Below are 13,886 nucleotides of genomic sequence, written 5' to 3' on the forward strand. Positions count from 1 at the left end.
GATACTAGGGTTGCAATAAATCATAAGAAGATGGCCCAAGTTTCCACAGAGAACAATGGCAAAACAGCTGAACTGTGGAAATCAACAATGTTCAAAATCCTCGTTTTGTTTCTTCAATAACATAAAATATTGTCCACATTGGTATAAAAATGGTCTATTCCTATCACTGGGAAAGAGCTCTTAACTCAGGAATTTTATAATCATTGCTGCACTGTTTGTATTTAATAAAGTCTGAAGTTCTTTATCAGTCTTGTTCATCTGATACAATCATTTGAAATTAGGGATGGTAAATTCCAATCCTTGAGGGGTGTAAAGATTTTAGTAATTAGGAGACCACTTAAGTCCCTCCTGCACAGGTGAGAGCAGTACAGAAATGTGATTAAAATAGCAGATCCAAAATGTTGAGAGTGGCTGAATTTTCATGCCATCAGTCCATAAGCAGTCTGCAAAAGTTACACGTTTGGATTTCTGTAACTACTGTATGTGAAAAAAAGGGTGGGGTTTGGACTGTTGAATTCTGTTAGGGCACACAATTTGTAATACCGTATATACTCGAACATAAACCAAGGTAATCTTTTTCCTCCAAAAAAGGAGGAAAAAATGGTTGACTAACATAAACCAGGGGGTTTATATTCAAGTGCCCTGCCCAGCTCTGCACCCAGCACCCCTCCTTCCCTGCCAAGCTATTAAAATGATATCTAATTTAATAGTTAAAGGATAATATTTATGGTTCTCTGAATTTATTTTTAACTGTGGCTGCTCTTTTCCATTCCCAGGTGTCACTAAGGCCATGAAGCACTAAAGTCACTGAGTGTCTGATGATCATCGCTAAATCGGTTGAACTGGTTTAACGTTGAAGTTATTTATCTAACTGATGTACTCAGTCTCTCAATGCATGCTTCTCTGTGCATCCCTTGCAGCATCCGACTCTACATTAGTATTAAAATGAAGTCATTAATATTAAAACCAGTTTAAGCCCCTTTCCAGGGGGCATCTGAGCCAATCAGAGCCTTAGGCCCCCTGCCCGGTGCATCTTGGGATACACTGGGAGGACCCCAAGGCCCTGAGCAGCTCAGATGCCTAAAGCTCCTCCCCTGGGCAGGCATTTGAGCCTATCAGGGCCTTAGGTCCCTCCCAGTGTATCACAGGATTTGGCAGGAAGGGGCCTGCCATGTTGGAGAGGGGCCTGCCAGGCAGAAGGGACTAGGTATCCCTCCTGCTCTTTTCTTCATATAATGTACAGGGGTGCAGTGGGAGGGAGCCAGAGGGGCCAACTGGTCAAGGCAAGAGGGAGTGAGCATCCCTCCTGACAATTTTCTTTGAAGTATGGGGGTCAGGGATGGAGGGGTTTCCTGGCATGGGGGGGCTCACAGCATCAGGGGTTGGTTCCATGGGGGGCCCACCAGGTGGCAGGAGGAAGTGGGCATCCCTCCTTTCTGTAATTTAAAGGTGGAGTGGGTCCAGGTGGCCGAGGCAGGAGGGAGGGGGATTCCCTCCTGCCAATTTTTTTTTTTTTTTAAGTTCGGGCCCATCCTTGGGAGAGGGGCAGTGTTTGGGGGGGGGGGGCAGGTGGCAGTCAGGAGGTCTGGCACAACTTTTTAATAAAATAGGGACAGGTATTCTATGTGTGTAACAAACGTGCATCTGTGTAAAAAAAAAAAAAAAAAAGTATTCCTGCCCTGAACAGCTGAGTGGTAGGAGGCTGCTTCGGGGCTTCACCTGCCGGCTCTGCGTATGTGTGTCATTTTCTCAACGAGCGATCGAATAGGATTATGGCACACTTGTTGGAACATTGATCACCATTTTAAAATCGGACAAAAAATTGGTCCATATCAACCCCACATGGTTTTAATGACCATTTTTAGCACACCTGGGCCTAAGTGACTACCTAGTTTGTTCAATAGTTAAGCTGGCTTAGTTGTTTTGCTCAGATCCTTAATTGGTTCTTGATGAATGTCCAATGTAAGGTCAGAGTCTGAAATTAGATTGAATGTCCCAAATTTATCTGAGATCCATTTATAATCTTCAGGGTAAAAAAATATTATGGACCAGGGTCCTCTTTTGTAGAATGTGCTGCCTATGCAACTCAATATCATATTATATAAGATAACTTATTTAGATAACTAGTGTTTAAGCCCGTTAGATTAACGGGTGCTAGATGTCTCCTGCTTTTGAACCTGGGCAGGGGCAGAGGCAGAGATGGGGCGGGAGGGAGTGACGGTGGGAGAGCAATTTCAAAGCCTCGGCAGCGGCGGCTCCTTGACCAATCCGCGCTTACAACGTCCCCACACTCGCGGTCTGGCTGTCTCCCCCTCCAAAGCCCTTCGCAGCGGCAGCCCCTCCGCAATCTGTCCCCGCGTCCCATGCCTCTCCGAAGGCCGGCTCCCACGAAAATGGTGCCCCTCTGTGCAAAGCCGCAGCGGCAGCCTCCCTCAAGACACATTTAAAATCTGACATATTGTAATCACAAAACAGAAAATAAAATTATTTTTCTTACCTTTTGTTGTCTGGTCATTATTCATATCATGTAGGGGTCTCAGGCTATGGTTGGCTTTTGATAACTGGCTTGCCAGGGCCCCTTCTTTCTTCTTCCCTCCCTCCATCCCAGTAGCTGAAGACAGGCACCTCCCCCCAGTGGTCTGAGACAGGAGGGAGCAGTTAGGAGAGGGTCTGAGGGCAAAGAGGGGCTCAACAGCACACAACCACCTTTCCTTCCCTCCCTCCATCAGGTGCTCCAGTGGTCTGAGACAGGAGGGAGCAGTTAGGAGAGGGTCTGAGGCTAAAGAGGGGCTCAACAGCGTCCAACCACCTTTCCTTCCCTCCCTCCATCAGGTGCAGTGAATCCACCAATGTTAAAAGGAGCCGCGTCGAAATCGGAGGCCTGCCACTGCCGTAGCACGTTCCCCTCTGCCTTGGTCCCGCCCCTTCTCTGACATATGGGACCGCGGCAGAGGGAACGTGTTACGTGGCGGCAGGGCTCCAATTTCAAAGCAGCTCCTTTTAACATAGGCGGAGATGAACTGTACCTGATGGAGGAAGGGAAGGAACGGTGGGCCAAATTTCGGCAACGGCAGGAATTGTTTTGCGGGCCAACCACCGTGAAAGTTTGTTTCTTTAGGCAGCCCCGGTTGTTTATTTGGATTAAATGTGAGCCGGGTGAGGAAGGCCGCCGCAGCCTCGCTATGGTTGTTTCGGCCTTAGTCGCGCACGGTCATGTTTGGAAGTTGATTTTTCACCCTCCTCGTCTTTCGGGAGTGCAGTTGGTTACTCCGTTCCCTCCCTTCTTCCCTGTCTTTGGATTTGGGGGGGGGGGGGGGTTGTGTTTTGGAGTGGAGTGCTGCCATTAGTGACACCGTAGGGGTTTTGTGATGCTGCAGCAGTCCGGGTTGGCCGTGACGGTATGGGAGAGTGTGATGTCATGGCGGCTGTGCTTTGCTGGAGTACACTGGTTGCAGCTATGTTGGGCAGGTAGGGGACAACAATGGCGCTTATGCTCAAGTCCCCGCCGCAGCTCCTCTCTCGATCCTGGTGCGGTTCGAGAGAGGAGTCGTGGCGGCGGCTTGAACATAAGCGCGATTGTTGTCCCCCTACTTAGCCGCGAGGCTGCGGCAGGGTTTCCATGGCAACCCTGATCGCGGATCTCAGTGTAGGGCCTGGTCTGGCGGCGCCGTGTAGGGCGGAAGCGGGAGGCGGGACCTCAGCACAGCACCGGCGGCCCCCAGGAGTTTGAGGTCGGCGGCGGACATGCCTGGCGTGGCATGGTGCAGGAGGAACAGTGATCGGTGGCGCGAGCTGGAGAGCAGGTGGTGACAGTGATCGGTGGCGCGAGGTGGAGAGTAGGTGATGACGTAAAACGTGCGCATGCGCACTCGTGTTTTCGGGACGGATCAGGGAACACGTTTTTTTTAGTGCGCATGCGCGGCCTAGCATTTTATTATATTAGATAATTGAAAACATGGCTGTCCAAAAATATTTAAGGTTAGATTAAATAATTGTGATTAGCTATCATTGATGATGTTTTAGAGAGGACTGAATAAAATTGATTTTGTTTTTGATGTTATATTAAGCTCTTATGTGATCCGCCTTAATGTAAAGCAGCTTAGAAATGCATATGTTAGTGTAAAATTCATTATACATTACTATAAGCGATCCATTTACAATGCTGCAGTAAAATGTAGCCTTTGTGTACCCTTATGCAGGTCTTTCTTGCATGCTAAGCCCTAAAAAGTCCCCCCCCCCCACACATTTTTGTGTTTCTAGTACAATAGGCATATTATTTTTGAACATATGAGTAGACAATCCCTGGTTGCAAAATCCTGTGTAGAGATCCTCATTTACATTTTTCTGTTCTGCCTCTCTTCACTCTGTCCTTTAAGTCTCCAGTTTCTCTCTCTATACGCGAGAGTAGGAGCTTGTTGTCTCTTCTGCTCATGGTTATTTTTCTTTAATTTTAGGTTTTATCATCTGATTGTGAGGTTTTTTAGTGCTGCAGGGGTTCCTAGTTTTGGGACTCTGAGGGTAGAAGTCTGCAGCCAAAGGGCAGCCTGCTTGGCCAGCCTGCATTAACAATCCAGATGCTCAGGGACCATTGCCTTGGGAGCAAGGTTCGTTCCAGGTTATGTCCACAGAGATTTTGAGCACTGAGTAGCTCCTTTGAGGGCTTTTTTTAACTGGGATCAGGGCTGACAGAGCTTTCTTCCTCCAGTCGCACATGTGCTGATTCTGGTAGGGATTGAGGTCCCAGTCCAATCAGGAGACTGTGGAGCAGTCCAAAGAAACAAGCTGTCAGCATTCCAGGCTTGTTTGAAGCAGAACTTCTTCCCTTTCTTTCTGGCTACAGTTGTATAGCCCAAGCAGCTTCCAGCACAGTGAGTACAGACTCACCTATGAGACAAAATAAAGGGGAGGGGGGCCCTAGAATTGAATTTTGGTGGTTTGGTGATCTCCACCCCTAAAATCCTAATTTCAGAATTTTTTGAGTCCCCGTTTAACTCCCACGAGCCTTGGGTTGCTTTCCAGAGAACCTTGGTGAGTTAAGCGAAGAGCAAAGTGAAAGTTTTCACCAAAAACCTAAACGAGAACTGCAGACCATGTACAAGATACAAGCACTGTTTATTGCGACTTTAGTAAAAAAAAAAAAAAAAGGAAATATACAACCTTATTACCAACCAAGGGACCCCTAAGATTGTAAAATCAGCAGATATACCATTAAAAGGCCAAGTGATCCTGCTCCTTTTTTAAATATTTCATTATAGAAACTATGCCTGCTTGGAATACTGCAAAGTACACTAAGCTGCGGTAGAGTTCTACCATGGCCCAGGGTGCTAAATACTCAGACGCTCATAGAAATTTAACGCTCCAGGCCACGGTAGAAACCTCTACCGCGGCAGCTTAGTAAAATGGGGATAGGTATTTTACAAAAATTTACATCTTCAGCAAGCCTTTTGTAAAATAAATGACTCCCACCTGCATTAATCTTAGTAAATCTTCTTTTAAAATTGGTTTAATTAATACTCGATCCTTAAAAACTAAATATCATCTAATCAAAGATCTTATTAGTCATTATGCCTTTGACGTATTATGTGTGGTAGAAACATGGCTTATGGATGGTGAAGAGGCTTATCTTTCATATGCCTGTCCCTCGGGCTACTCATATTTTTTTAACCATCGCTCTTATAAACACGGTGGGGGACTAGCAGTATTTTTACGCGACTCATTAGTATTGCATAATATCAACTTTTCTACCAACTCTATTATCGAGACATTACAATTCTCCTTAAGTACTAATCCCAAATTAGACATTCTACTAGTTTATGTACCCCCACCAATCAACAGCAATACCCTTCAATTATTAGAATCTTTGCTCTTTGATTTTGGTTCATCTTCTATTAACCCCCTGATTTTGGGGGATTTTAATATACATTTCGATGACCTAAACAACAATTACACCAAAGATATTTCTTCTATCTTGACTCAAATCGATTTTTGTACAACGCTTTCTCAACCTACACATCAAGCAGGTCATACTATCGACATGGTCTTCATACCAGTGGCATCTAAAAAAAATTTTTCATTCAGTTCTTTTATAACTGTCCCGTAGTCAGACCATTTTTTAATTCCATTAACCTATTTCTCTCCTACAGTTAAAAATGAGACTGTTAGTAAAATTATCAAATTTAGAGATTTTAAAACATTATCCGTTAACCAACTAGCTGAAAACTTCCATTTTACACCTTCTAACAATACATCCATCACACTAGATGATTACTTATTATTATGGGACGAGAATATTCAATTTTTACTTGACAAAGTAGCTCCATTTCATACTAAATATATTTCAGCTAGAAAATGCTCGAATCCTTGGTTTACTGCAGAACTCTTATTAATTAAAAAACAATTGAGATCCCTTGAACGCTGTTGGAGAAAAAACAAAACTCATTCCAATTTAGAAAAATTTAAAATTCACTCCAATCTTTACAAAGAAAAAAGAAATCAAGCAAAAAAGAAATACTACTCTGATCAAATTTTAAAAGCTAGAAATGTTTCAACTCTATTTAAAATCTTAAAAACAATTACCCCATCTTCAAAAAAACTAGACCACTCTTCAAGCCAGTTACCAACTGCACAGGAACTTGCAACCTATTTCGCAGATAAAATTAAAAATATTAGAGAAAAATTTGTAGTTACCAATGAGTTTATCCCTGATCCATTTGATACAGCAACTTCATCAGTGTTATCAGCAAAATGCTCTCAATTTCATCTCCCTTCTCTGGAAGAATTAAAAGCTCTAATCAAAACAATCAATAGTAAAGGTACACGAAACGAATCTATTCCGCCTTTTATCCTTAAAAAACATTTTGACTTTTTTGGACCTCTAATTCTTTTTCTGATTAACGAAAGTCTACAACACAGTACAATGCCAACGGCCTGGAAAACTTCTATTATTCATCCCATTGTTAAAGATCAAAAAATAGGCAGCTCAGAGAAATCAAATTATAGGCCAATTGCCAATATCCCATTTCTTGCAAAGTTAACAGAGAAAATTGTTTTCAATCAAATATCAAACTTTATAGAACAAACAAATACACTTCATCCTAACCAAACCGGTTTCCGGCAACACCACTCCACCGAACATTCCCTAATAGGTATGACATCATCTATACTATACCACCTTGATCACCACTCTTCTGTCCTTTTGATTTCTCTAGATCTTTCAGCAGCTTTCGACACAGTTGATCATAATCTGTTATTAAATAGATTACAATCTATTGGCATTTCTGAGCAAGTTCTTCTTTGGTTTAGATCCTAATCGAACCTCTATTGTCTCTTTTAATGATTCTGTTTCTTTGAGTTCTTCTAGCTCCTATGGCATTCCTCAAGGTTCTATTCTATCCCCTCTGCTGTTTAATATTTTCCTTTCTCCCCTTATGACTCTTTGTCAATCTATTGGTTTTTCAGTATTCGCTTATGCTGATGATGTACAACTCTTACATCCCCTAGACCCTAACAATGCGTCAGAAATTGACATCATTAATGAAAAACTTAAAAAGATTCATCTATGGTTGGACCAAAACAAATTATCCTTAAACATTAATAAAACCAACATTTTACTCTTTCCTTGGAAAGAAAATCACAAAATAGCAGTTTCTATTGATATACAAGGAGTTACGCTCAAACAAGTAAATAAAATCCGGATACTAGGTATCATTTTAGACGAGAATCTTACTTATCACGACCACGTTAGCTATGTGGTCAAGAATTCTTTCTATAGGTTACGTCAAATCCGCTCCATTTCAAAATTCCTCTGTCCCAAATCTTTAAATACATTAATTCATTCATTAATTATCTCAAAAATTGACTATTGTAATGCTTTATTTAAAGGAATGGCCCAAAAAGAAATCAGAAGATTACAAATTATCCAAAACACTTCCATCAAATTAATTACGGGGGCGAAAAAGTTTGATCATGTCACCCCGTTACTTCTAAAGGCACATTGGCTCCCTGTGGCACACCGCATTCTTTATAAATTATCTTTACTCACCTTTAAATCATTGCTATATAAAATCCCATCATTTATTTACAAAGTTTTAATTCCATACTCCTCTCAAAAAACTTTAAGATCAAACGAACAACTTTTATTGGTTATTCCCACCCTTAAAATGATTAATACACAAAGGCAATTCATTTTTACAGTTACAGCACCGCAAACTTGGAACTCTCTCCCGCTTTACTTACGACAGGAGAAAACCTTTGATAAATTTAAAAGCCAACTCAAGAGCTTTCTTTTTAAAGACGCTTTCAATGTTTAATTGAAAAGCCAATTGCTCTTTATAGTAGTAATCTATTCTGTTTAACTGTGTATTTTACTCCTAATAAACTAATTTGTTTTCCCTTCCCCTTTGTATATTATCCTTAATTGTTCTTCCTTTTCTATCAGAAAATGTAGTTCTTTCCCTTCCATCCTAATGTTTCCCGTTGAATTTTGTCTATGTTTAAAGATTTTATCTTTTTATTCATTTTTGTTCTTGTTTACCCAATATTAATATTTTATGTACATCGCTTAGTAATCAGAGATAGGCGATTAATCAAATAATGAATAAACTTGAAACTTGTCATCTAAGCCAGGCCAGTTTCATGTAGTTTTAACTTTTTTGCCAGTTGAAACAGCTCGAAATCTATTCACAAATAAATATTAAACCTTTGTACATAGTTTCAAGAATATTTTAAAGTGTTTCAGCAAATTTTTTTTTAATAAATTGACTATCTACAAAGAACAGGTATTTTATTAATGGAATCTGTTGCAATATAATATATACATATAATTTTCTCATACAATACTTTACACATTTAGCAAGTTTAAACACATTTCCTTCAGTATTGAAATGTATTATAAACAGCACAGGCTGCAACACCAGAGTCAATAATGGGTCAGAAAATATTACAGAACAGAAAATGAACCATAGCTGGTAGATAGTCTTGTTTGGAACATCACAATATGAATAAAAAGTCTTAACATTACAAAAAAAAAGGAAAATCATTGTTTCCCGTTCTTTCAGGTTATGCTATAATTCAGTTGCATCTTACTGAAGTATATCTTGTCTTTCATTATACATAATTTCTTTATTTGACAGTAAACAAAAAACACTGAAGTTGGTTGTACTATAACAATCTTTGGAAACCAATCTATTCAAGGAATTTTCATGTTTCAAACTCACTTTTTGCCTGTTGCTTAGACCTTGGTTTAGTTAGGGTGCTACACCCAGGTTATACGTGCTCATAAATACACGGCAGCGATTGGCTGGCCCAGAACTTCCTCTCTGACGTCAGAATTGACGTCAGAAGTGAAGTCTTGTGAGTACGGCGCTTCTACACGCCTGGCCTGGCTCAGGGAGGCAGGAAGAAAAAGATTGCCAAGGCAACGCGATCGACTCACATTGCCTTTGCGATCTACTGGTCGATCGCACTCGACCATTTGAGCACCCTGCTGTTATGGTATCCTGTCCTGACCTGAGGAAAGGGGTTTAGTCCCCAAAAAACTGCCTTATTTCTATTTCCTATTTATAAACTTTAATCAATAGATACAATACTACTTGATTCTACGTAAAGCAACAAAACAATTTTTTCTACCTTTTGTCGTTTTTGCTTTAATCATCTTGTCTTCACTTTTCTTTCTAGCCAGCTTCTGTCCGCTCTGTCTTCCATACAGCTTCAGCCCCTTCCATCCACTGTCTGCCCTCTCCCCGTTCCATATGGCATCTTCCCTCTTTTTATGCTCCTTCAATAAACTGTCTATCCTGTGCCCCTTCTCTTCTCCTTTGTACATGATTGATTTCAGCTCTGCCACCTCTCCATTTTTCTCTCTCTGTCACCATCCCGTCCCCTATGCTCTGGCATCTCTCTTCTCCTTTCTTTCCTTCGCACCCCATAGTCTGGTATCTTCCCTTCCCTGATTCTCTAGCATCTCACTCCTTTCCTTTTCTTCCATCTCTCCCTCCCCCTCCATGCTTTGTCTTCTCCTCCTTCCTTTTCCCTTGGTCTGGCATACTTTCCTCCTTCCCTCCATGCCCTGGCATCTCTTCCTCCCTCCCTTCCCTCCAATCCCTGGCATCTCATTCCATTCCCTCCCTCATCTTCTTTCTCCCTCCAGTTGGGTGCAGCAAGTCTCTCCCCCTCTGCTCCTTTTCCTCCTTCTGTCACCCATGACCTGGCGTCATGAACTTCTTCAGGCAGCAGCATTCACAATTTGCTGCTGTTGCCAGCTTCGGGCCTTCTTCTCTGTCGGGTCCTGCCTTCATGGAAACAGAAGTAGGCAGGACCCGGCGGAGAGGAAGGCCTGAAGCTGGCAACAGCAGTGAATTGTAAATGCTGATGCTAGCCGAAGAAGTTCATGACGCCAGGTCGAACACCCGGGGCAGACTGCTACTCTTCCCTCCCACGACCCTCCTAACTCTCCCTCCCTCCCATCACGAGACTCTAAACAGGCTGCTTCAGGACTTTCTCCTGCCGTGATTCCCTCTGGCACGTCACTGATGAGGGAAGGAGGGAGAGATAGGAGGGTCGGATCGGGTTGGGATTCGCCCGGGATGATGATGAGGCTGCTGCTGCTGCCAGCGAATCCAGCAAGGGTGAGGCCCCAAAGCACAGCACTGGCAGGCTCCCCTGACTATTTCGGGCCCTAGGCCTGTGCCTACAGGGCCTATCCTTTAATCTGGCCCTGCTTCCCCCCCCCATATGCCCTGACATCTCTCTCTTCCACTCCATGGTATGGTATCTCCTTTCACTCCGTCCCATGGTCTTTGCATCTCTTTCCTCCTTTTCCTGATCTTCCTTCTCCCTCCTTCCCTCTCTCTCCCCAATTGGGTGCAGCAGTATTTCTCTTCCCCCTCCCCCCACTGAGTACAGCAGTATCATCAGCATTTCTCTCCCCCCCCCAATTGGGCACAGCAGAAGCAGCATTTCTCTTCCCCCTCCCCCTAATTGGGTGCAGCAGCATTACTCCTCCCATTTCCCCCCCCCCCGTCTCACACACCCGGCAGATTCGCTACAGACAAAGGCAAGTTGCAAGTTTCCCTTGGTCGCTGACCTATCTCCCAAAGGGCAGCGACAGAGAGAAGTTTACAACTTGCTGCTCTTGCTTACTTCGGGCCTTTCTCGTTGCCGGGTCCTGCCTTCACGGAAACAGAAAGTAGGCAGGACCCGGCAGCGAGAAAGGCCCGAAGTAAGCAAGAGCAAGTAAGCTTCCCTCCGTGGCTGGCCTATCTCCCGCATGCTCCGGGGCTCTAATGGTCTGTGCCGGCTTCTCTTCTCTACCCCCCCCCCCCCCCGAAGTAACTTCCGGTTTCGGAGGGAAGCCGGGTTCGAGTCGCTTGCTGGGGGTTTTTTTTGTTTAAAGACCGGCAGGTTTTTCGGCGGCTCTTCAGGCTGCGCATTAAGCAGTGGCGGCAGCAGGATTTGGCAGATGACAGTCGGGCGGGCATCTAAATTTGCTGAGCGTTGCGCCCGCCTGCCCTGATGGCGGCCCTGTCGGTCGGGTTAGCGCCACAAAAGTAAGGGGACCTGGCCGGCTGTGCTGCACACGGGGCGGGGCGGACCGCCCCCCTCCCTTGGTAGCCGCGAGGCTACTCCTCCTTACCTACCCTGCCTGCAGTACAGAGCCGAACGGAAGTCTTCCCGACGTCAGCCCTCCCTCCCTCCGACGTCAGCGCTGACGTCGGGAAGACTTCCGTTCGGCTCTGTGCTGCAAGCAGAGCAGGTAAGGAGAAAAGCCGCGCGACTTAGTACATCCAGCCCCGTTCCCATGCAGCTCTCTATTGCGGACCTTCCCGCGTGCCAGCTGCAAGGCCTTCGCGTGCCATAGGTTCGCCATCGCTGATCTAGGGAATGTTTTCTTGGTATGACGCAAGAAGATGTTTGACAATCTACTAGCGATGCAAGCAGCGAAACTTGACCACTCCATCTCCATCTTGCTGACAACAACGAGCGACTTCAAATCATTTCGAAAAGAAATCAAAACCCTGCTATTCAAAAAATTTATCCAGATATCTTAACTCTTCCCCTTGTCCTCCACTGTAAATTCCCCCTCAAAGTCTCTCCCTTTCTTGCAATCTTTCTCTTCAAAGTCTCAACCATGTAAGCAGCTCCCTAAATTGTAAATCTCCTGGAAATGTCCATTTATCTTTTTGTAATCCTATAATTTCCTAAATTGTAATTTTCCTGGAAATGTCCAGTTAGCTTCTTTTGTAATCCGCCTAGAACTGCAAGGTACGGGCGGAATAGAAGTTACTAATGTAATGTAAGATCTGGGTTCCTTGATACCCATATCGGTTGAGAGTGCCTTCCAGAGGTCTCTCCATCCTTGCTGATCAAGTATACCCGTACATGTTGATGATCTTCCCTATTATCAGACCACCAGAATTGTTTGCGAGTGGTTCGCAGAACATAACCAAGACTTCCAGCTACTTCCCTGGCCTCCAAATTCCCCCGACCTTAACCCAATCAAGCACATTTGGGATCACCTTGATTGACATGTTCAATGACAGGATTCACTACCAGGCACCCATCGGCAACTGTCAGATGCACTGCAGTCTGTATGGCTCCAAATACCTCTAGAAACCATCTAGTATCTTACCGAGTCATTCCCATGGTGTCTGACTGCCAAAGGTGGTTATTCTGGATATTAGCAGGTGGTCATAACAATGTGACTTGACTGTATATATACTTAATATAGTACTTAGCTGATCTTAAAGAAGGAGAACATTTTATCAATGTGAAAGAAACCAAGGCTGCATCTAGAGCCACTGCATGCTTGTACCTACAAAAAGCCCATACCTGTAGATAAATCTGTTTTTTTTTTATTTTAAATCCTTTTTGTCTGTTTTAAAAAAAACCAAAAACAAATTCTAAGGTGTACACAGCACTGTGACAGTATTTTCAATCTCTTAGCCTCATGTTCTTATTTCTACATTCCTAGGACCAAAAATGTTTGTTCCACTTGTATTTTGAACCTGGTAAAATTTAAGAAAGGGTGAGAGTACCTTTGGTCTGTGCTATGCTGCTGTAGGATAGGCACTGATTTATTGGACTCATCCGATAAAATCATTGTCAGTAATGGAAGCAACACCTGCAGCATGGGAGCACTGTGGTTTCTGCTTGCATTAATGTTAATAAGAAAATAAATGTTTTTACAGGAGCACCAGAATGGGCTCAATGCTGCTTTATATGGAAAAATCTATTCCTCATTATAACACTTTGCAGCAAAGATATTTCAATGTAAATATAAAAGATATTTCAATGTAAAAATAATAATGTAATGTGCTAGTACCTGAACACAACCACCCTTACAAAAGATAATGGTAGAATCCAATAACCAAAATGTTAGTTGCTTTTTCCCCAAATAGTAGCTCAAAAAAAGTCAGTCAGGTACCGTAGGTATCCCTGACACAGAAGACATAATTTAAATTGTGTCCAACAATAATTTAAGTGACATCCCCCAAGATAACATAACATAAAAACTTACTTCTATACCGCAATATCGTTAAGTTCTATGCGGTTTACAAAATAGAACTGAATTATAGTTTAATAAATGATAATTTCAATTACCCAGGAATCAAGTGAACAAATATGTTTTTAGGTTTTTTTTAGATATCAAAAGAAGCAAGATTTAACTTGTGGCTTCCCAGCTCTTCCTCAACTTCTGTTATTTCTCTGCATTACAAATTAGCACCAGATAACCAATTTCAGAAAATTACCCTTTTCACAAAGCTAAGATTTTCTTATACCTCACCTAAAAGCATCTTACAGAACAGTAAAATGGAGTCCACTGCTCATAGCAGCATTCATCTCTACATATGCTCCCCCTGCCATTTTCTTACCCCAAACTTCTTCAG

Source organism: Geotrypetes seraphini, chromosome 4 (assembly GCF_902459505.1).
Source record: "Geotrypetes seraphini chromosome 4, aGeoSer1.1, whole genome shotgun sequence".
Taxonomy (NCBI): Eukaryota; Metazoa; Chordata; class Amphibia; order Gymnophiona; family Dermophiidae; genus Geotrypetes; species Geotrypetes seraphini.